At 42.7% G+C, this 23297-nt stretch overlaps 1 protein-coding gene across 1 annotated transcript in view; it reads left to right on the plus strand.

Moving 5' to 3' along the window:
* The window catches only part of LOC106604584 (stonustoxin subunit beta-like), a 35274-nt gene that overhangs the window by 6370 nt on the left and 5607 nt on the right, over positions 1-23297 (plus strand). The gene's annotated exons all lie outside the window — the stretch shown is intronic.

Below are 23297 nucleotides of genomic sequence, written 5' to 3' on the forward strand. Positions count from 1 at the left end.
CCGCGCAGCAATGTTCCAACATCTAGTGGAAAGCCTTCCCAGAAGAGTGGAAGCTATTATAGCAGCAAAGGGGGGACCAACTCCATATTAATGATTTTGGAATGAGATGTTGTCCACGAGCAGGTGTCCACATACTTTGGTCATGTAGTGTATCTGCAACATTGATTTAACGTTGAAATGTCCTCTTAACATTTTATCTTGACTTGGTTAATAGCATGTAATAATAACTTGCCTTTTGAATCAGTGCCACAGAGAAGTCCACGCATAATTAACCTCAACACTTCGTTAGACATTTTGTATTAGCATATATACATCTGATTAATTATACAGTACTAGTCAAAAGTTTGGACACACCTACTAATTCAAGGGTTTTTCTTTATTTGTACTATTTTCTACATTGTCGAATAATAGTGAAAACATCAAAACTATAAAATAACACATGGAACCATGTAGTAACCAAAAAAGTGTTAAATAAATCTAAATATATTTTATATTTGAGATTCTTTGAAGTAGCCACCCTTTGCCTTGATGACAGCTTTGCACACTCTTGGCATTCTCTCAACCAGCTTCATGAGGTAGTCACCTGGAATGCATTTCAATTAACAGGTATGCCTTGTTAAAAGTTAATTTGTGGAAATTCTTTCCATCTTTATGCGTTTGAGCCAATCAGTTGTGTTGTGATAAGGTAGGGGTGATATACAGAAGATAGCTCTATTTGGTAAAATACCAAGTCCAACTTATGGCAAGAACAGCTCAAATAAGCAAAGAGAAACAACAGTCCGTCATTACTTTAAGGTCAGTCAATCCGGAACATTTAAAGAATTTAGAAAGTTTCTTCAAGTGCAGTCGCAAAAACCATCAAGTGCTATGATGAAACTGGCTCTCATGAGGAACGCCACAGGAAAGGAAGACCGAGAGTTACCTCTGCTGCACAAGATAAGTTCATTAGAGTTACCAGCCTCAGAAATTGAAGCCCTAATAAATGCTTCACAGAGTTCAAGTGACAGACACATCTCAACATCAACTGTTCAGAGGAGACTGTGTGAATCAGGCCTTCATGGTCGAATTGCTGCAAGGAAACCACTACTAAAGGACACTAATAATAAGAAGAGACTTGATTGGGCCAAGAAACAAGAGCAATGAACTTTAGACCATGGAAAATTTGTCCTTTTGTCTGATGAGTCCAAATTGGAGATTTCTGGTTCCAACCACCGTGTTTTTGTGGGACGCAGAGTAGGGATGATCTCCGCATGTGTGGTTCCCACCGTGAAGTATGGAGGAGGAGGTGTGATGGTGTGGGCTTGCTTTGCTGGTGACGCTGTCTGTGACTTATTTAGATTTCAAGGCACACTTAACCAGCATGGCTACCACAGCAATCTGCAGCGATACGCCATCCCATCTGGTTTGGGCTTAGTGGGACTATCATTTTTTTTTCAACAGGACAATGTCCCAACACACCTCCAGGCTGTGCAAGGGCTATTTGACCAAGAAGGAGAGTGATGGAGTGCTGCATCAGATGACCTGGCCTCAACAATCTCCTGACCTCAACCCAATTGAGATGGTTTGGGATGAGTTGGACCGCAGAGTGAAGGAAAAGCATGTTGAGCTCCATTACTGTTAAAGCTGGATTAATTGTTGACTGGCACGTTTGTGTGGCAGTGAGGGGTGTTGAATGAAGAGAGAAATAGATACTGTAGGGCTGCCCACTCCCAATGAGAGGTACCAGATGTGTTAATTCAGGATTGTTTTGACAACTTACATGTTTTCATAACTGTAGCAGATCTTATTTGTGTGGATCAACACAATATTCTTCCTCGTCATGCCAATATACTGCATGCGATCTGAAAAGTAATTTGTGTCTCTCCAGGAGCTTTGAACAGCAACAGGAATAATTATTACATTGGAATGAGTTTGATGAAAGCAAATGTTCAATTATGAAATTTGAATCGCTCTATAAAAAAAGCCATAACCTTGTGTGTGGGATGAATATCAACTAAAGAATCCTCCTGCACATCCACCAGTCACATACGCTATTAAATACTTATTGCATCTCAATTAGAATTCTCTGTGCAGAGTGAGCCCATTGCATTCTGCCATCATAGGAAGACTATAAGTCATGACCCCTCTTCTCATATCCTCCCTCCTACTCTACAATAACATACTGTAAGTTATAGCAATATTCATTAAGATATGTTGAAGCTGGGAAGATGCTTAAATTAGACAAGTATATGCGGTGTCTTTTGCTGTTATGTCTGAATTTATGACACGTTGAATCATACCAATGTCAATTCCGAGGTGCCTGAAAAGCGTCTTTATGCTTGTGTTTTAATAAAGAAAGATCGCCCATCGCTGTTCCCCTGCATTAAATCTCCATAATGAATAAAAACAGAAAAAATATACGCCATTAGTGGATGGATTACCATTTTTATTTAACTCATTTGATTGTGTCTGTGGTGTTTTTTTGTTTCGCTTAAACTGCCAAAGGGATGGGGTAGGTTGCCGCCAACAAACATAAACTTCTGTGATAGCCATCTCAAGATGCAATACACTGATTGATACCTTTTAGTTAGAGTTAGGCACGTTTAATAGTGTACTGTACAGTCAAGAGGAGACATGCAAAATTGAACGTATTGTATTATGGTCTTTGTTTTACTATCTTGAGAAGCATGTACAGCAATGATCCATAGCATGCTTGTGTATGTGTGTGTTCCACTGCCTGCGTTTTATAGCATAATGTGCATTTCCATGTAAAAGGACCCAATACCAGTTCATAGGAACATGTCAAGTTGGGTGTCAAATGAAAGCTAAGAGTCTATGTTTTAGAAATTAAGGCATATATAAATGTTTTAACCATTTTCCATCCGAAAAATGTGGAATCAGCAAAGGCTTTGATTTCTAGTCTAGTCGTCTACCAGGAAAAGTCTTAAAAGGTATTATAAATACATAACAATGCAATACTACTGAAGTAAAGACCCCTGCTGACTAATATGAACACTTATATTTAGTTTTGGAGTTTATGAAAAATTGCTTATGCCTTGAAATTCCATTACCAAAACCACATATCTTTAAGATATTTTCTCATTTCTCTCCCTCATGAGAAGGGAGCATGATGAAAGTTCACAGAAGTAACAAGTAAAGGTAGACCTAACAATTACTTTGGGTTTTTACTGATATCAAGTTAGTTTATTAATTATTAAGTAATTAAAACCGATCTGTAAGGGAATTTCTGCAACTGAATTGACTACAATGGGATATCATGGTAGTCAAATCAAATAAAATGTTATTGGGCACATACACGTGTTTAGCAGATGTTATTGCGGGTGTCGCAAAATGCTTGTGTTTCTATCCCGACAGTGCAGCAATAGCTAACAATTACACAACATATAGCCAATACACACAAATCTAAGTAAAGTCATGGAATTAACAATATATAACTATAAATGGACGAGCAATGTCAGAGCGGCATAGACTAAGATACAGTAGAATAGGATGGAATACAGTATATACTTATGAGATGAGTAATGCAAAATATGTAAACATTATTAAAGTGACTAGTGTTCCATTTATTAAAGTGGCCAGTGATTTCAAGTCTATGTATATAGGCAGCAGCCTCTAATGTGCTAGTGCTGGCTTTTTAACAGTCTGACGGCCTCGAGATAGAAGCTGTTTTTCAGTCTCTCAGTCCCAGCTTTGATGCACCTGTACTGAACTCGCCTTCTGGATGATAGAAATGTGAACAGGCAGTGGCTTGGGTGCTTGTTGTCCTTGATGATCTTTTTGGCCTTCTTGTGATATCGGGTGCTGTAGGTGTCCTAGAGGGCAGGTAGTTTGTCCCAGGTGATGCGTTGGGCAGACCGCAACACCCTCTTGAGAGCCCTGTGGTTGCGGGCGGTGCAGTTGCCGTACCAGGCGGTGATACAGCCTGACAGGATGCTCTCAATTGTGCATCTATTAAAGTTTGTGAGGGTTTTAGGTGCCAAGCCAAATTTCTTCAGCCTCCTGAGGTTGAAGAGGTGCTGGTGCGCCTTCTTCACCATACTGTGTATGTGGGTGGACCATTTCAGTTTGTCAGTGATGTGTACACCAAGGATATTGAAGCTTTCCACCTTCTCCACTGATGTCCCATCGACGTGGATGGGGGGATGCTCCCTCTGCTGTTTCCTGAAGTCCACGATCATCTCCTTTTGTTTTGTTGACGTTGAGTGAGAGGTTATTTTCCTGATACCACACTCCCAGAGCCCTCACCTCCTTCCTGTAGGCTGTCTCATCATTGTTGGTAATCAAGCCTGCTACTGTTGTGTCGTCTGCAATCTTGATGATTGAGGTGGAGGCGTGCTTGGCCACGCAGTCATCGGTGAACAGGGAGTACAGGAGGGGGCTGAGCACGCACCCTTGTGGGGCCCCAGTGTTGAGGATCAACGAAGTGGAGGTGTTGTTTCAGGAAGTCCAGGACCCAGTTGCACAGGGCGGGGTTCAGACCCAGGGCCTTGAACTTAATGATGAGCTTGGAGGGTACTATGGTGTTGACTGCTGAGCTATAGTTGATGAACAGCATTCTTACATAGGTATTCCTCTTGTCCAGATGGGATAAGGCAGTGTGCAGTGCAATGGTGATTGCATCATCTGTGGGTCTATTGGGGCGGTAAGCAAATTAAAGTGGGTCTAGGGTGACAGGTAAGGTAGAGGTGATATGATCCTTAACTAGTCTCTCAAAGCACTTCGTGATGACAGAAATAAGTGCTATGGGGTGATAGTAATTTAGTTCAGTTACCTTTGCTTTCTTGGTTTCAGGAACAATGGTGACCATCTTGATGCATGTGGGGATAGGGAGAGATTTAATATGTCCGTAAAGACACCAGCCAGCTGGTCTGCGCATGCTCTGAGGACGTGGCTAGGGATGCCGTCTGGGCTGGCAGCCTTGCGAGAGTTAACACACTTAAATGTCTTACTCACGTCGGCCACGGAGGAGAGCCCACAGTCCTTGGTAGCGGGCCGTGTCGGTGGCACTGTGTTATACTCAAAGCGGGCGAAGAAGGTGTTTAGCTTGTCCGGACATGGCTGGTTTTCCTTTTGTAGTCCATGATTGTCTGTAGACCCTGCCACATATGTCTCGTGTCTGAGGCGTTGATTTGTGACTCCACTTTGTCTCTATACTGACATTTTGCCTGTTTGATTGCCTTGCGGAGGGAACAACTATACTGTTTGTATTCTGCCATATTCCCAGTCACCTTGCCATGGTTAAATGTGGTGGTTCAGGCTTTCAGTTTTGCGCGAAAGCTGCCATCTATCCACGGTTTCTGGTTAGGGTTGGTTTTAATAGTCAGTGGGTACAACATCTCCTATACACTTCTTGATAAACTCAGTAACCGTATCAGTATATTCAGCAATGTTATTTTCGGAAGCTACCCTGAACATTTCACAGTTCGCGTGATCAAAACAATCTTGAAGCGTGGATTCTGATTTGTCAGACCAGCGTTGAATAGTCCTTAACACGGATACCTCCTGTTTGAGTTTCTGCCTATAGGAATGGAGGAGCAAAATGGAATTGTGGTCAGATTTTCCGAAAGGAGGGCGGAGGAGGGCATTATAGGCATCCTGGAAGTTGGAGTAGCAGTTGTCGATTGTTTTAGCAGCGTGAGTACTACAGTTAATGTGCTGATAGAACTTCGGCAGCCTTTTTCTCACATTTGCTTTGTTAAAATCCCCAGCTACAATAAAAGCGGCCTCAGGATATGTGGTTTCCGGTTTGCATAAAGTCCAGTGAAGTTCTTTGAGGGCCGTCATGGTATCGGCTTGAGGAGGATATACATGGCAGTGACTATAACCAAAAATAATTATCTTGGGAGATAATATGGTCGGCATTTGACTGTGAGGTATTCTAGGTCGGGTGAACAAAAGGACTTGAGTTCCTGTACATTATCACAATCACACCATGAGTCGTTAATCATGAAACATACACCACCGCCCTTCTTCTTCCCAGAGAGATATTTATTCCTGTCTGCGCGTTGAACTGAGAACCCAACTGGCTGGACCAACTCAGACAGTATATCCCGAGAGAGCCATGTTTCCGTGAAACAGAGTATGTTGCAATCCCTGATATCTATCTGGAAAGAAACCCTCACCCTGAGCTCATCAACTTTATTATCCAGGGACTGAACATTAGCGAGTAATATACTTGGAAGCGGTGGGTGGTGTATGCGCCTCCTAAGACCACTCCGAGTACCTCTCCTCTGCCATCCGTGTTTTGGTTCGCCCTCTGGAATCAATTCCATTGCCCTGGGTGGTGGAAACAAAGGATCTGCTTTGGGAAAGTTGTATTGCTGGTCAAAATGCTGGTAGTGCTGGTGAGTTACTGCCGCTCTGATATCTAATAGTTCTTCCTGGCTGTATGCAATAACAGAATAAAAATTCACGGCTAATAATGTAAGAAATAATACATTAAAAAAAGAAATACTGCAAAGTTTCCTAAGAGCTAGAAACACGGCTGCCCTCTCTAAAATGGCGCCAACCGTTGTGTTCACAGTACAGTACAGTAAAAAAAGGAGAGTAGAATTCAGTAAAGAAAAATATAGTTCAGTACAGTACAGTAAAGAAAAGTAGAATATAGTCCAGTATTGTACAGTCCTGAATGCTACTGTACTCCACTGAACTCTACTGTACAGTACTGAACTCTACTGAGCTCTACTTTGATGTCCAAACTTGTGAAACATAGATGTCTGTGAATTGTTCAGATATGGTCTGGTCCGGGTGTAAATCTCCTTCACTTACTGTAGTTCAATAACCAAAATAGATTTTTTTGAAGTCAATGTGTCATGTCATAGCTGACACCCCATTCTTCTGCAGATATCGCTGAATCTTAATTAAGATATTTTTGTAAAATGTTCAGTGTAAATTGTTAAATTAGTCTTTGTGCATAGAGTTGTATGGTTTGTTAAACTTTGAAATCAATGATTTTTGTTTAGCATACATTTTAAGATAAATATCTGAGTCTCCATTACCTTGGAATTGCCCATATCAGTTTGTCCCTATCAGGAGTAGCTGTCACCCTCCTTTAGAGATGCTGTGACGACTAGACTTGGTATTCGATGGTAGTGTGGGGGCTTGAATTATTTAATGCCAGATGGTGTCCTCTAACACTGGGATTAAATACTAAAGCAATTCCCATCACAAGAACCCATCCACACATCCGCCACGCTGGAAGGAATTGTAGCCGACAGTGAAAAGCTGCTCCCCCACATTTGATGTGTAAGCTCTAAGTCTATTTCAAAGTGGAATTATGCGAGATGTCAATGAACAGAACACTGATGTTCATAGTCATGCCCACCTTTGATGTCAGTCCTAACAAACTCAGAAGCCTGTCTGAGGGGAAAATGAGACACATCTCAAAGCCATTAGTGCCCTTTAATAAGATCACATTTGATTGCTGTGTTAGTGGCACATCATTTTTATACCACGGTGTTCTGGTCTTGTTATCTTGCTGGTACAGAATATATTTCATTTTTTTGTACCTCTGCTTAGTAAACGTTCCAATAAAAATGATTTCCCATAACTGCTACAAGCCTATCTTTACAACCAACTGGGTGTCAGGCTTGTCCTTTTGCCTAAAGACAGCAATAGCCTGAGCTAAAACCATGGCTCTGGGAGAAAATATTAGTCTTCAGGTCTCAAGCAAGATTACTCATCATGTGAGCGTAGCTTACCTAACCACCTATGCTACACAAACAAGCACCTTTATTCCTTCCTACTCAACAAGTTCCTTATTCTTCATAACTGATTTATAGTACTCATATCTCCCCCCCCCCCCCCCCCCTTACCCTCCCTCCCTACACCAGCTGCATGTCTTCTCCCACCTCTCCCAGTAACAACATAGCCTGTCCTCAGACCATCAGGGTCAGCCCTCTTGATGGTACAGTACGCACAGAGAGGTAAGTGGTTCTATTTATACATGATGTGGGCGATGGCAGATCCCATGTGTATTTCTGTTGCTAATTGAGCCCCAATACCAATGACCTCTGTGTCTATCCGACCCTTTCATGTCTCCACCTACCACTCACACTGAGTAATTGGTATAGTGAAAGAGAGTATGACAGGTAAGACACTGGGGGCTGACGTCTGTATCAGTGTGTGAGGGCAGTGACTGACAGACCTCTGCTGAGGTAACGATGTAACTGTACGGTGTCATGGCTTGTTGTGTTGGTTATGAAGGCTGCATGTTTGACGGCCCACCCTGGAGTCATAATTTTCCAACACTCATGCATGTCCTCCTGTGCAAGAGTGCAGTCTGCAGATGAGGGTTGCCAACCTTCCCGGTTTGGCCTTGAGCGTTGTGGACTCATTGCAAGCCATTGCTCTTTTAGATTAAGCTAATGGTTATGAGTTTAACAAATTGGAATTTGGGTTCTGAAAGGTAAAATTTAGATTTCTAAAGGAGATTCAATTTCTATATGGACAATTTTTTTTAGAAATATCAAACATCTAATTTGATATTAAAATCTATGAGTATGGATGTTTTAATTTTTCATTTGTCTTAGAAAACTCTGGTTAAAGACCTTCATGTCCCGAATTTAACTATCTTTGCCCAACCTATTCAGTTACAGCATAATTACAGCATATTGTCTTGCCATGCTGAGTGTGTGTCATTCAATCTGCTATAGTTCCGTGCTCATATTTTTCCCTTTCTTCCCATGGAGGATGAGAACACAATAACTCTAGGTCGTTTTTTTCTTCCAGGGGATACGGCTTCCCGGGGGATGGCAGCTCAAATCTGGGGGAACAAAAACACATCCATACTCGGCAGTGCTTTTGTCACTCCTGACAGTGCCAGGGTACCAAAGGGGCCCTCCATAATGAATTGTATTAAATGGGAAAGTAAGACGGTAAAGGCTCCCTCAAAGGAAAATGCTAATGCACAATGCAGGTACAGTTTGAACTTCAACCAGATCAAAGATTAATTGACAACAAAGATTAGTGATAAAAATGCTTTGTTGGAGGTGCTTTTTGGAAAATGGCTACGCTTGAGGGATAGTACTTAGTCATATGTTGTCTTAATATCAGCAACGTGGTATATTTACATTCTAAGGCCATATTTGAGTCTAAATATTAGAAAGAAAATAATTCACATGGCATGATTTTTAGACACAGACTAAAGTATTTCATTATAAACATTAGTTCATAGTAGGGGGATCATTTAATCAGCACTCATGCTTATTCATAGGTTGCACCTCCGTCATTCAGTCGCGTCATGCCATTGTTATGAACGTTCTCAAGACGCCCTCTACCGGCGGCGCCATAATGGTGCCCTAAATTGGTGATAAACCCAGTCATTCTGTTTTGTCTAAATTACCCTATAGTGCCTGGAAATACAATTACATTGCTAAAGTAGTCAAATATTTAGTAGGAAACAACTTTGCCAGCATTATCATGTTGTCAAATTTACTTTAGACAGATGGCAATGTTGTCATTAGCTAGCAAATTTTGTCAAAATTAGCTAGCAATGCTAACGTTAGCTAGCTAAAATCCGTTGGCCTCCCCTCAATATTAGCTAGCTAGCTAACGTTGTACTGAATTTAAAATCAATGTAGAGACATCAAAATGATGACAAAAGGTTTTTCTACTAGTTATTTGCGTCCTTTTGAATGTCACTATATTTCCAAGCCACTGTAGTGCACTTTTGATGAAATCTTAATCCGCACTCTTTGACGATGCGTTGAGTGGAATGCTTAGTCAGGCATCAGTCCAAAACAAACACTCAAAAAAATATTGTGACAAAACATGCAAGAATACTTTTTTCGATTTCCCTCGATATGACCCTACGCATGAGAGAATGCCTTTTATGACTACATTTTAATGTATAAATTACATGTATTATACAGCGCCACTGTTTTGATTTACTTTTTTATCGAGCTTTAGATTTCGGCGGTATAATGAGATGGTGGCAGCAATAACACTATTCATCTCCTCACGAAGTGTCTCTCTCTCACTTTCTCTCTCTTTCTCTGTCTCTGTCTCTCTCTGTCTCTCTCTCTCTGTCTCTCTCAATTCAATTTCAATTTAAAAGGCTTTGTTGGCATGGGAAAACATGTTTACATTACCAAAGCAAGTGAAATAGATAATAAACAAAAGTGAAATAAACAATAAAAATGAACAGTAAACATTACACTTACAAATGTTCCAAAGGAATAGACACATTTCAAATGGCATTATGGCTATATACAGTGTAGTAACTATGTGCAAACTGTTAAAGTAGTTAAATAGTTAAAGTAGAAAAGTGAAAATAAATAAGCATAAATATGGGTTGTATCTGTCTCTCTCTGTCTCTCTCTGTCTCTCTCAGTCTCTCTCTCTGTCTCTCTCTGTCTCTCTCTGTCTCTCTCTGTCGCTTTCTCTCTGTCTCTCTCTCTCTGTCTCTCTTTTTCTGTCTCTCTCTCTTTCTGTCTCTCTCTGTCTTTCTCTCTGTCTCTCTCTCTGTCTTTCTTTGTCGCTCTCTCTTTGTCTTTCTGTCTCACTCTCTCTCTCTCTCTCTCTCTCTCTCTCTCTCACTCTCTCTGTGTGTCACGGAGCTTTCTAGCTCTTCTTTCTGTTACAAAGACTTATTTATTTTGTATCCATATGATTTCCAGTTATCCATATTATTTCCAGTTATCCATATCTCATTAAGAGATGGGGTCTACCTGACATCACCTTGCTGTCTGAGGGATTGGATGTACAGTAGCAGACTAAAGTAAACAAGCTCAGAGTCAGAGAATGCTAACGTAGATCATGATAGTACAGAAATCACAGATCCATTACATCTTCCTAGAAGAGGAGGGCATGCCCATTCCTGCGTAAGTAGCCATGGCTGAAATGATCTGACTGGCTGTGGGATCACATATGGTATGCTGTAGGAAGAAGTTGACAAATGGTTGGCAACGCTGTTACTACACAGTCTGAAGCCATGTGCCACAGCTTAAATGTAAAGTCTGATATTTTTGATTGGTCCAATGACAGAGATTCTAAACAGATTTTTGAGAGCTGTTTGTTTATCTATATTTATTGCATCAGTACTGTGTTTTTGTTCGCATTCATCAGTATTGTCCAGAAGGCTGTAATGCAAGGCAGATTTTGAGTACGGCTCCTCATAACATACAACAACATGTTTTTGTGCAACTTCCATAAAGGTAATACCAGAAATGGCAAATGTAAGGCCACCCTCAACGTTGTCAAATTATGCTCGGATCGTGTTGTATTGCCCTCAGGATTTGCCACTCTCAAGGGCCCCAGGAGTACTGCCACTCCGCTGTGAATTTTAAAGGTCACAACAGTCTGGCTCTCAGCAGAGAAGAAACATTAGCCTATGGCCTATTAAGAATATTGTTTTCAATCTATGCAGCCCCTTACATGCCTTTAAAGCAGCTCACAGTGGGGCAACAATAAACAACAAGCTGTTGTTGATGCCCTTGGTGCCTCTCAATACGCAGAGAGCATAGATAATGGTATTCACTGATTCACCGCTCCATGTATTTCCCTTTCTTTTCAATGGATCAACTATGCTTTACTTATACTTTAACCTTCACCTTAACCAATGAGAGCTGTATCAATAGCAGACACAGGGGCCATAGTCAGATCACGTGATGTCTTGGGGCACCATTACCTTAAAAGGGCCACAAACAAAGACTACAGTTCCCAGAGGCCCACACTATCTCTTTCTGAAATATGCCTTAGCTCATTGGGAGTGATTTAGAAATGCTTCATTAAGACTAGAAGAAATTGCAAAGCAACATGGGCATACTTTGTGTTATATTTCTAGGTGAAGAATAATGCAATTCTGTCCACATCCCAAAAAATGTATCTGATGTAAACACTTTGACAATTTGTGTGCTGCAAGACTAACCCTCCTGTTGTGTTCGTTTCATGTTAATTAATTCTGTGTTCCCGGTCCAAAATGACCGCCCCATTATAGCTGATTATAAATCCATAATAATACATATATTATCACCTAATGTTGCCATAGATCTTTCTAGCAACTTAAGTTATTGTGAACATTTGTCACGACTTCCGCCGAAGTCGGTTGCTCTCCTTGTTCGGGCGGTGCTCGGCGGTCAATGTCACCGGTCTTTTAGACATCGCTGCTCCACCTTTCATTTTCCATTTGTTTTGTCTTGTTTTCCCGCACACCTGGTTTACATTCCCTCATCAATCTACGTGTATATTATCCTCTGTTCCCCCTTTGTCTGTGTGTGCAATTGTTCGTTACATTTATTGTGTGACACGTCAGGCTGGGTTTTCCGGGTATTGTTTCAACCCGTGGTATTTTATTGTTGTTTTTTATTTATTGTGACCAGTGCGCATTTTCACTTTTGCCTTTGGCTGGAGTGTTGTGACGCTGTTGCGTCCAACTTTTGCTTCTGCCAATTAACCTCTCTAGGGGAGGTGGGACGAAATCGTCCCACACTATTCAACAGCCAGTGACAAATCAGAGTGCCAAATTTAAAACCACAAAATGTCATAATTCAAAGTTCTCAAACATAGGACTATTTTACACCATTTTATAGATACACTTCTCCTGAATCGAACCACGTTGTCCGATTTCCAAAAGGCTTTACAGTGAAAGCAAAACATTAGATTATGTTCGGAGAGTACATAGACACAAAAAAACACACAGCCATCTCCAAGCAACTAGCATGCATCACAAATACCCAAAACACAGCTAAATGCAGCACTAACCTTTGATGATCTTCATCAGATGACACTCCTAGGACATTATGTTATACAATACATATATGTTTTGTTCAATCAAGTTCATATTTATATCAAAAAACAGCTTTTTTTACATTAGCATGTGATGTTCAGAACTAGCATACCCACCGCAAACTTCCGGTGAATTTACTAAATTACTCACGATAAACGTTCACAAAATACATAACAATTATTTAAAGAATTATAGATACAGAACTCCTTTATGCAATCGCTATGTCCGATTTTAAAATAACTTTTCGGCGAAAGCACATTTTGCAATATTCTGAGTACATAGCTCGGCCATCACAGCTAACTAATTTGACACCCACCAAGTTTGGGACAACCTAAACTCAGAATTACTATTAGAAAAATTGGATTACCTTTGCTGTTCTTCATCAGAATGCACTCCCATGGACTTCTACTTCATCAACAAATGTTGTTTTGGTTCCAAATAATCCATAGTTATATCCAAATGCCACCGTTTTGTTCATGCGTTCAGGTAACTATCCAAACTGTGACGCGTGAGCGCATTTCGTGACAAAGAATTTCAAAATATTCCATTACCGTACTTAGAAGCATGTCAAACGCTGTTTAACCTGTTGGGGCTAGGGGGCAGTATTTGCACGTCCGGATAAAAAAACGTACCCGATTTAATCTGGTTACTACTCCTGCCCAGTAACTAGAATATGCATATAATTATTGGCTTTGGATAGAAAACACCCTAAAGTTTCTAAAACTGTTTGAATGGTGTCTGTGAGTATAACAAAACTCCTATGGCAGGCCAAAACCTGAGAAGATTTCAAGCAGGAAGTGGCCTGTCTGAGAAGTAGTGTTTCATCTTGGCTCTTTTTATTGAAGACTCAGGATCTGTGCAATAACGTGACACTTCCTACGTCTTCCATAGGGTCTCAGAGCCCGGGAAAAAGTTGAACGATATCGAGGCAGGCTCTGGCTGAAACACTTTATCGCTTTTGGCAAGTGGCCACTCAGAGTACTATGGGCTTAGGCGCGTGCCCGCTTCGACCGAATGGTTTATTTTCCTTTGTCTGTTTATCTAAATGCAGATTCCCGGTCGGAATATTATCGCTTTTTTATGAGAAAAATGGCATAAAAATAGATTTTAAACAGTGGTTGACATGCTTCGAAGTACGGTAATGGAATATTTAGAATTCTTTTGTCACGAATTGCGCCATGCTCGTCACCCTTATTTAGCCTTTAGCATAGTGTCTAGAACGCACGAACAAAACGCCGCTGTTTGGATATAACGATGGATTATTTTGGACCAAACCAACATTTGTTATTGAAGTAGCAGTCCTGGGAGTGCATTCTGACGAAGACAACAAAGGTAAGAACATTTTTCTTATAGTAAATCTGACTTTGATGAGTGCTAAACCTGCTGGGTGTCTAAATAGCTAGCCCTGTGATGCCGGGCTATCTACTCAGAATATTGCAAAATGTGCTTTCACCGAAAAGCTATTTTAAAATCGGACATATCGAGTGCATAGAGGAGTTCTGTATCTATAATTCTTCAAATAATTGTTATGCTTTTTGTGAACGTTTATCGTGAGTAATTTAGTAAATTCACCGGCAGTGTTCGGTGGGAATGCTAGTCACATGCTAGTCACATGCTAATGTAAAAAGCTGGTTTTTGATATAAATATGAACTTGATTGAACAAAACATGCATGTATTGTATAACATAATGTCCTAGGGTTGTCATCTGATGAAGATCATCAAAGGTTAGTGCTACATTTAGCTGTGGTTTGGGTTTATGTGACATTATATGCTAGCTTGAAAAATGGGTGTCTGATTATTTTTGGCTGGGTACTCTGCTGACATAATCTAATGTTTTGCTTTCGTTGTAAAGCCTTTTTGAAATCGGACAGTGTGGTTAGATTAACGAGAGTCTTATCTTTAAAATGGTGTAAAATAGTCATATTTTTGAAAAATTGAAGTAATAGCATATCTAAGGATTTGAATAACGCGCCACAGGATTCAACTGGCTGTTGAGTAGGTGCTAGCCCATAGAGGTTAACATGCATGAAACCAAGGCTTTTACGGTTACAGAAGTCAACAAATGAGAGCACCTGGGGAGTGGGAGTGGAGCTAGGCACTGCAGGACCTGGATTAACCTCTACATCACCAGAGGAACAGAGGAGAAGTAGGATAAGGGTACGGCTAAAAGCTATACGAACTGGCCGTCTAGCACGTTCGGAACAGAGAGTAAAAGGAGCAGGTTTCTGGGCACGATAGCATAGATTCAAGGCATAGTGTAAAAACAAAGGTAAGGTAGGATGTGAGTACATTGGATGTAAACCTAGGCATTGAGTAATGATGAAAGAGATATAGTCTCTAGAGACGTTGATGAATGCTCCAAGCCTTTGTAGACGAGATTTTCAGGGACCTGCACGGGCAGGGTGTAGTGGTGTATATTGATGACATTCTGATATACTCCGCTACACGTGCCGAGCATGTGTCCCTGGTGCTCAGGGTGCTTGGTCGACTGTTGGAGCATGACCTGTACTTCAAGGCTGAGAAATGCCTGTTCTTTCAACAGTCCGTCTCCTTCCTAGGGTACTGCATTTCCACGTCTGGGTTGGAGATGGAGAGTGACCGCATTTCATCTGTGCGTAATTGGCCGACTCCCACTACGGTAAAGGAGGTGCAGCGGTTCCTAGGGTTTTCCAACTACTACCGGAGGTTTATCCGGGGTTTTAGTCAGGTAGTGGCGGCCATTACCTCACTGCTGAAGGGGGAACTGGTACGTTTGCAGTGGTCGGCTGAGGCGGACAGGGCTTTTGGTCACCTGAAGGCTCTGTTTACCTCGGCTCCCGTGCTGGCCCATCCGGATCCCTCTTTGGCGTTCATGGTGGAGGTGGACGGGTCCGAGGCTGGGATAGGAGCCGTGCTCTCTCAGCGCTTGGGTAAGCCACCGACGCTCCGCCCCTGTGCTTTCTTCTCGAGGAAGCTCAGTCCAGCGGAGCGGAACTATGACGTGGGGGACCGGGAGCTGTTGGCTGTCGTCAAGGCCTTGAAGGTGTGGAGACATTGGCTTGAGGGGGCTAAACACCCTTTTCTCATCTGGACTGACCACCGCAATCTGGAGTACATCCGGGCGGCGAGGAGACTGAACACTCGCCAGGCAAGGTGGGCCATGTTTTTCACCCATTTTAGTTTCACCCTTTCTTACAGACCAGGTTCCCAGAACGTGAAGGCAGACGCACTGTCCCGGCTGTATGACACGGAGGAGCGGCCCATGGATCCTACCCCCATACTCCCGGCCTCCTGCCTGTTGGTGCCGGTAGTGTGGGAGCTGGACGTGGAAATTGAGCAGGGTTTGCGTGCAGAGCCCGCTCCCCTCCAGTGTCCTGCTGGTCATCTGTACGTTCCATCTGCCGTTCGTGATCGGCTGATCTATTGGGCCCGCACGTCACCCTCCTCTGGTCATCCAGGCATTGGTCAGACGGTGCGCTGTCTGAGTGCGAAGTACTGGTGGCCCACTTTGGCTAAGGACGTGAGGGTTTATGTTTCCTCCTGCTCGGTGTGCGCCCAGTGTAAGGTTCCTAGGCACCTACCCAGAGGTTAGCTACACCCCTTACCCGTTCCACAACGGCCATGGTCGCACCTGTCGATCGATTTCCTGACCGATCTCCCTCCATCACGGGGAAACACTACGATCCTGGTTGTTGTGGATCGTTTCTCTAAGTCCTGCCGTCTCCTTTCTCTGCCCAGTCTCCCTGCGGCCCTACAGACTGCGGAGGCCTTGTTTACGCACGTCTTCCGGCACTATGGGGTGCCTGAGGATATAGTGTCTGATCAGGGTTCCCAGTTCACTTCGAGGGTCTGGAAGGCGTTCATGGAGCGTCTCGCGGTCTCTCGGGGTTTTCACCCCGAGAGTAATGGGCAGGTGGAGAGAGTGAACCAGGATGTGGGTAGGTTTCTGCGGTCTTATTGCCAGGACTGGCCGGGGGATTGGGCGGCGTTCATGCCCTAGGCCAAGATGGCTCAGAACTCGCTTCGCCACTCCTCCACTAACTTCTCCCCCTTCCAGTGCGTACTGGGTTATCAGCCGGTTCTAGCGCCTTGGCATCAGAGTCAGACGGAGGCTCCTGCGGTGGACGACTGGTTCCGGCGTGCGGAGGAGACATGGGACGCCGCCCATGTTCACCTTCAGCGCGCCGTGCTGCGCCAGAAGGCCAGCGAAGACCGTCACCGCAGTGAGGCCCTGGTGTTCACGCCGGGGGACCGGTCTGGCTCTCGACCCGAAACCTGCCCATCCGCCTGCCCTGCCGGAAGCTGGGTCCGCGGTTTGTGGGGCCATTTAAAGTCCTGAGGAGACTGAACGAGGTGAGTTACAGGTTACAGCTTCCCCCCGATTACTGTATTAACCCCACATTCCATGTGTCTCTCCTCAGGCCGGTGGTGGCTGGTCCTCTCCAGGAGTCTGAGGTGCGGGAGGTTCCTCCGCCCCCTCTGGACATCGAGGGGGCCCCGGCGTACTCTGTTCGCTCCATACTGGATTCGAGGCGTCGGGCGAGAGGCCTTCAGTACCTCGTGGACTGGGAGGGGTACGGTACGGAGGAGAGATGCTGGGTTCCGGTGGAGGACGTGTTGCACCCTTCAATGCTGTGGGAGTTCCACCGTCTTCGTTCGTATCGCCCTGCGCCTCGCCCTCCGGGTCGTCTCCAAGGCCGGTGTCGACGGGCGGTTTATGACAATCAGATTAAATTAACTACATTTTTCAGAGAGAACTTGTAAATCGGTCCAATTTGACTGGAACACAGCAGGAGGGTTAATGAATGAGGCCTTATGAATTGACAACTTATTAGCCTCAATCACCCACTGTACGTGAGGACAGTGATCTGGGTAAAATTATGTTGATGAATCTTGTTTAGCCAAGGGGAAGGCAAGTCCTGATTTGAACGTTAACTGTGAAAGACGTTGGTTAAATAGCCAGAGCTGCAATTGGAATTTGTCTCTGATTGTTAACTGCAGTCATACCACATCACATTTAAATATTCATCATATGCATATTACACCCTGAAGAGCACCATTTGAAATTATAACTGCCCGTCCTTTAATTGCCAGAAAAATGCCAAACAAGCTGGGGGATCTAAATTATGTTCCTCTTTTATAATTAATAAGGCAGAGAGCAGTTTGACATTTACATTGTGCCTGGATGTAAATGAGTCTCAGATACGAGTTTTCAAATGGTAGCACAGCCATTGTTATCCGTTTGGATTTGAGGTAAAGCAATTTTAGAAAAGCATGGATGATGTGTGTTATGATTCTATGCCAATCAGGATTCGGGTTTAATCCGTTTTCACAACTTTACCCTTGCAAAAATCCTCCATGGTTTTGTTAGTGCTACCTTCCCAATGACACCAACCCTTTTTAGAGAGAAAGTGAAAGGGACTGAAAGGAAAGGAAGAGTCCAAATGTCAAATAGCCTTTAAACTGCACAGTACTGTAGGTATAGTCGGCACAGTTCAATTCATGTTTGTCCCAATGTACACTGCCTCTCTCTGAAAGCAGACAATCCGAACTTGTTAGGAATGTCAACAAGCTAGTTAGCTGTTTCTACAGTGGTTAGCATTATGTTTGTACATTAAGATGTTAGGTAGCTACATCTCCTAGCTTTTCACACATACACAGTGGAAAACACATCCAACATGCTTCGTATTCCATTGGGTAAAGACACAGTATGGTATACAGTATGGGTACCACGTCCAAGTTTGAAAATAAATACTGCAAACATGCCTTGGCTAAGAAGGGGGAGCTAATGCATGCAGTCTCTGATGGGCTTTCCACATGTTACTATGTATGTTAGCAGCTAGGTGCCTGCCACATGTATTCCATCAGTGTGCTAAGTGGCGGACCCGGACTCTTTCATAAACATCTGCCCAGGCAGTTAAGGCAGGAACAGACTGAAATAAAGTCTCCCGGGCTCCTGACAAGATACCTTGTAAAAAAACTCAGGCTGAATGGTCAGAGGTCATAGAATCAGAGCCAGTGCCATTCCCACAGGGAATCCCTCCTGTAAAGATATAAATTACGCAAAAGGCTGTGATCTCCAATTTATATGTCTTCTCCAGAGTATGTTTTTTCCCCCCTCCCTAACCACAAGAGATACGGGCAGGGAATTTCCCACCATAACCCCCTGAACTTCACGGCAAAGTCACCCTAATTGAGGAGGGGGTGAGGGGGGGGGGGGGGGGGGGGGGGGTTGTATCGTGGACAGGGGGAAAGCTGGAGACTCTGTCATTGACAGAACACCCCTTACACCCCGCCCACGTCTCCAGCCTTGGGCCACTGTAATTTGGGACTGATTTATTATCCAATTAGCGTTTGGCTTGTGAGTGGGTTATTGCCTTGCATGTTTTTCATGTTCTACATTTTAGATGCAAATGTTAGCTAGTGTACCACCCGATCTCTCTCTCACCTCATGATTATATCTCAATCAGAGAGTGGTAGTGAAAAGTTATAATATTTGAACAGACATCAAAAATATGATCTCATGCCTATGCATATGGAGATGTAGAACTACAGTATCGCTGACAGGTGTTTGGAAGTGAGGTAGATGTCTTGCCAATATAAAATGTTCCATATTGTTAGGAAATATGTAAATAGCATCTCAAGATTTTAGAACCATGTTGCAGCCAGCAAGAAGTGACAGGCCTGTGGAACCTTTTTTTAAATGTATTTTTATCCTATTGCTCATTCAATTTCAGATGTGTTACTCATTGCCATCTTCACAAAATCTCTCAATGCATTTGTACTAGCCATGACTAAAAATAGCTGATTTGCATTGTCAGCCTCAATGATCTGTAGAATGTTATGCCAAGGCTTAAAATGGCCACGACCAATTGGAAAATAGTTCAAATCTATTCCCTGACATTAATATTCACGGTTGTAATGTGAAGTTACACAGACCATTAGCCCAGCATGCTAGTTAATAATTAATAGGAAAGTAAAGGGGATATATAGTCAGTTACTGTCCGAATTCTCTAACTGCTAGTCTACCTGCCCCCTAATTAGCGTAGGATGGGATGTGATCTCCTCTCAGGCCTGGGTTGTTGAAGTAAATGCATGTCAACACAACAGCGGTGGGTCCCCCATGTCAAGTCAGCAAGGATTTAAAAAGGATTTAAAACCCATTGTGTTTCTCCTTGGTTGATCTATGTGAGGGTGTTTAAATCAATGGCTAAGTGAATTTGTAGGAGCAGATTTGTGCACACGTGGATTTATGCTTATTTTGATTACTACTACTGTAACGAAATAATGTCTGTTAGTACTACTACTACTACTACAGTACTACTGCCACTACTACTACTACTACTACTAGGTCTACTACTACTACTACTACTACAGTACTACTGCAACTACTACTACTGCTACTACTAGGCCTACTACTACTACTACTACTACTAGTATTATTATTAGTACTAGTACTACTACTACTTCTACTACTATACTACCACCACCACCACCACTACTACTACTACTACTACTACTACTACTACTACTACTACGACCACTACTATTACGACCACTAATACTACTACTACAACTACTATTACTATTTCCAATGGGCACACACTGGTTGAATCAACGTTGTTTCCACATCATTTCAATTAAATTACATTGAACCAACGTGGAATAGACATTGAATTGACATCTGTGCCCAGTGGGTTACTAGTACCACTACTACTATTACTACTATTAATTATTCTACTACTACTACTCAACATAATACAAGTAACAATACAAATAAAAAGTTACATGCAGAGCTAAATTCCCAAAGGGAGCTTCCTATTTGAGGACTCAGAGGGGTCCCAAATGTACAATAGCACTAAAAAGCTTGGATCCGTTCCCATTCACCTCTTTCTCGGGGAGCAATTAAAACAACTGCTCAAAGCCCTGATCCAACTTGAGGCATTGCTGGATTGGCAACTTCAAAGGCTGACCTAAAAGACTACAGCGAGATGGGCCTCAAATACCGCCAGACCCTCCGCTCCGTCAAAAAAATTGGTTTGTTCCTCAGCATGAAACAGAGAAAGGGAAACACCCTCTGTCTTATCAAAGGACACTGAAAATAACACAACCATGACTGTTCGCCGTTGTATTAAACGTTTCCTTTCACTGCCTTTAAAGAGAGTAAAACGTGCATGGCTTTACAACAGACTTTACAGAGTTAACCCTGTGAGGAGAAAACGAGAGTGTAAAATGAGAAATGTGTTGGCTCCAAACATGTTAAATGACCACAGATGGATTTATAATGTTCATAGAGGAATATATCCACTTGGCTTCCACACAAACTGTGGTCTTGGTACAGGGACAGTGCTGGGTACCATAGTGTGGTTTATGATACGGTGTCCATTTTAGGACACCCTCCTTCTCACATCAGCCCAGTCACACCTCACCCCTACACAAGTCAAGGACCACCCCTCCGGCTCATGCCTTACCCTTATCTGTCAAGTCTCAACTCTTCATTAGTACCCCTGACTTAACTGTCCAGTAATGTGAGTTGCTACCATACAAGATGTCACATTTCTTGCAATTCACATAACAGTGGGATAAACTTGGGCCGTATTAATGGGCCTAGTACAGCCCTCTGGGGTACTCCCATCTAGGTAGTTTGAGCTCATTGGAGGAGAGAAGGAAGGTCTTCAGCTATGTCCTTCCTTTGTTGTATTGTGGATTATGCTCCGTTGGCTTCGTTGGCATCACATGCTTCCATGCCACTCGGGACATTCTCCCACTGATTAAGGTAATTCCCTGCTCCCCACTTGCCCCCAGTATGCCTAAATCCAGCCATGGCCGCCGACTCATTCATTTGTCTTTGGGTAATGAAATCCTGAGCAGTCGACGAGCCATGCTATGGCAGGGCGCCTCATTTCAAGGGGTTATTAAGTAGGGAGTCGTAGCGAAGGGCACAGGTTTCTGTTGCACTCTTATCGCCGAGCCTCGTTAACCTGGGCCCTCTTTGGCTCTGCAGCACAGTTGCCAATGAGGTAATAACACTAAACCGATGAGACGACCGGTGGGACTCTGGGAGGGAGGGAGGGAGGAAGGGAGGGAAGAGAAAGTGGGAACAAAATAATTTCTCTCAGACATCTTCACTCACGCATACACATTTATGTGTACGTACATGCTGTGCCCCATCATAATCATCTGGAAGCTCTTGTTTTTTCAAGTGTTTCTTTGCTATGAAAGAGTCCCATATTGAAAGTTGGATAGTATAGGAACTTTATACACACTAAGTATGATGGTATTGCTGTGGGTCTTAAGACTGTTAAATAGGGGTCAAATGTAGGCTATGGGAGCCTTGATGGGTCAGTGCACGTTAACAAAAGTTCCTCAGGAAGTGTGACAGTAATGATAACTTTGGGATTCTGAGCAGATTATTACAGGAATTGTGAAGATCTGTTCCGGTGTCATGCATTTAAATGCGTGGCTTTCTTTTGCAAAATAACTATGAATTAACTGATTTATTTTCAAATAATTGTCAACGTGTGACGCACTGTATTAGAAGGAACCATAGCAGATGTATTTCTCTCCGGTAGCTGGCATATTCTGTCTGTTCACAAATCATCTGTGGGAACATGGCAGCTCTCAACACCAGACAGCACACTACTTTGTAATTATGTACCTTTTGTAATGTGTTTCGTTTTTCTGGATAATCAGCTCTACAGACTATCCACAGACTATCAGTAACATTTCAACTAGCTATCTACTAACCCTAATCTTAACCCTTATCCTAACCCTATCCCTAAACTTAACCCTTACCCTAACCCTTATTCTAAACCTAACTAACCATAACCTCAGAAAGCAGTTTCTTATCAACAGATAGTTTGTTGATAGTATGACCATCTACAGCATCTACATGGGACTATACGGACTATCCAAATCAAGTGTAACTAGACACTTAACCAAACAATTAACAGCATGAGGTTACTGATTGAAAGCGCTTGAATATGTATGTAGATTTTTTTTCATGCCCATCAACACACAATACCCCATATTGACTAAATTAAAACATGTTTTTAGAAATGTTTGCTAATTTATTGAAAATGAAATGCAGAAATACTTAATTTACATAAGTATTCACACCCCTGAGTCAATACTTCGTAGAAGAACCTTTGGCAGCGATTATAGCTGTGAGTCTTTCTGGGTAAGTCTCTCAAAGCTTTCCACACTTGGATTGTACAACATTTGCTCATTTGATTATTTTCTAAATTCTTCAAGCTCTGTCAAATTGATTGTTGATCATAGCTTGACAACAATTTGTAGGTCTAGCCATTAATTTTCATATAGATTTATGTCAACACTGTAACTCGGCCACCCAGGAACATACACTTTCTTCTTGGTAAGCAACTCCAGTGTAGCTTTGGCCTTGTGTTTTAGGTTATTGTCCTACTAAAAGGTGACTTCATTTCCCAGTGTCTGGTGGAAAGCAGACTGAACCAGGTTTTCTAAGATTTTGCCTGTGCTTAGCTCCATTACATTTATTTTTTATTCTGGAAAAACTCCCTAGTCCTTAACGGTGACAAGCATACCCATAACACGATGCAGCCACCACTA

Source organism: Salmo salar, chromosome 05 (assembly GCF_965601325.2).
Source record: "Salmo salar chromosome 05, fSalSal1, whole genome shotgun sequence".
NCBI classification, from domain to species: domain Eukaryota; kingdom Metazoa; phylum Chordata; class Actinopteri; order Salmoniformes; family Salmonidae; genus Salmo; species Salmo salar.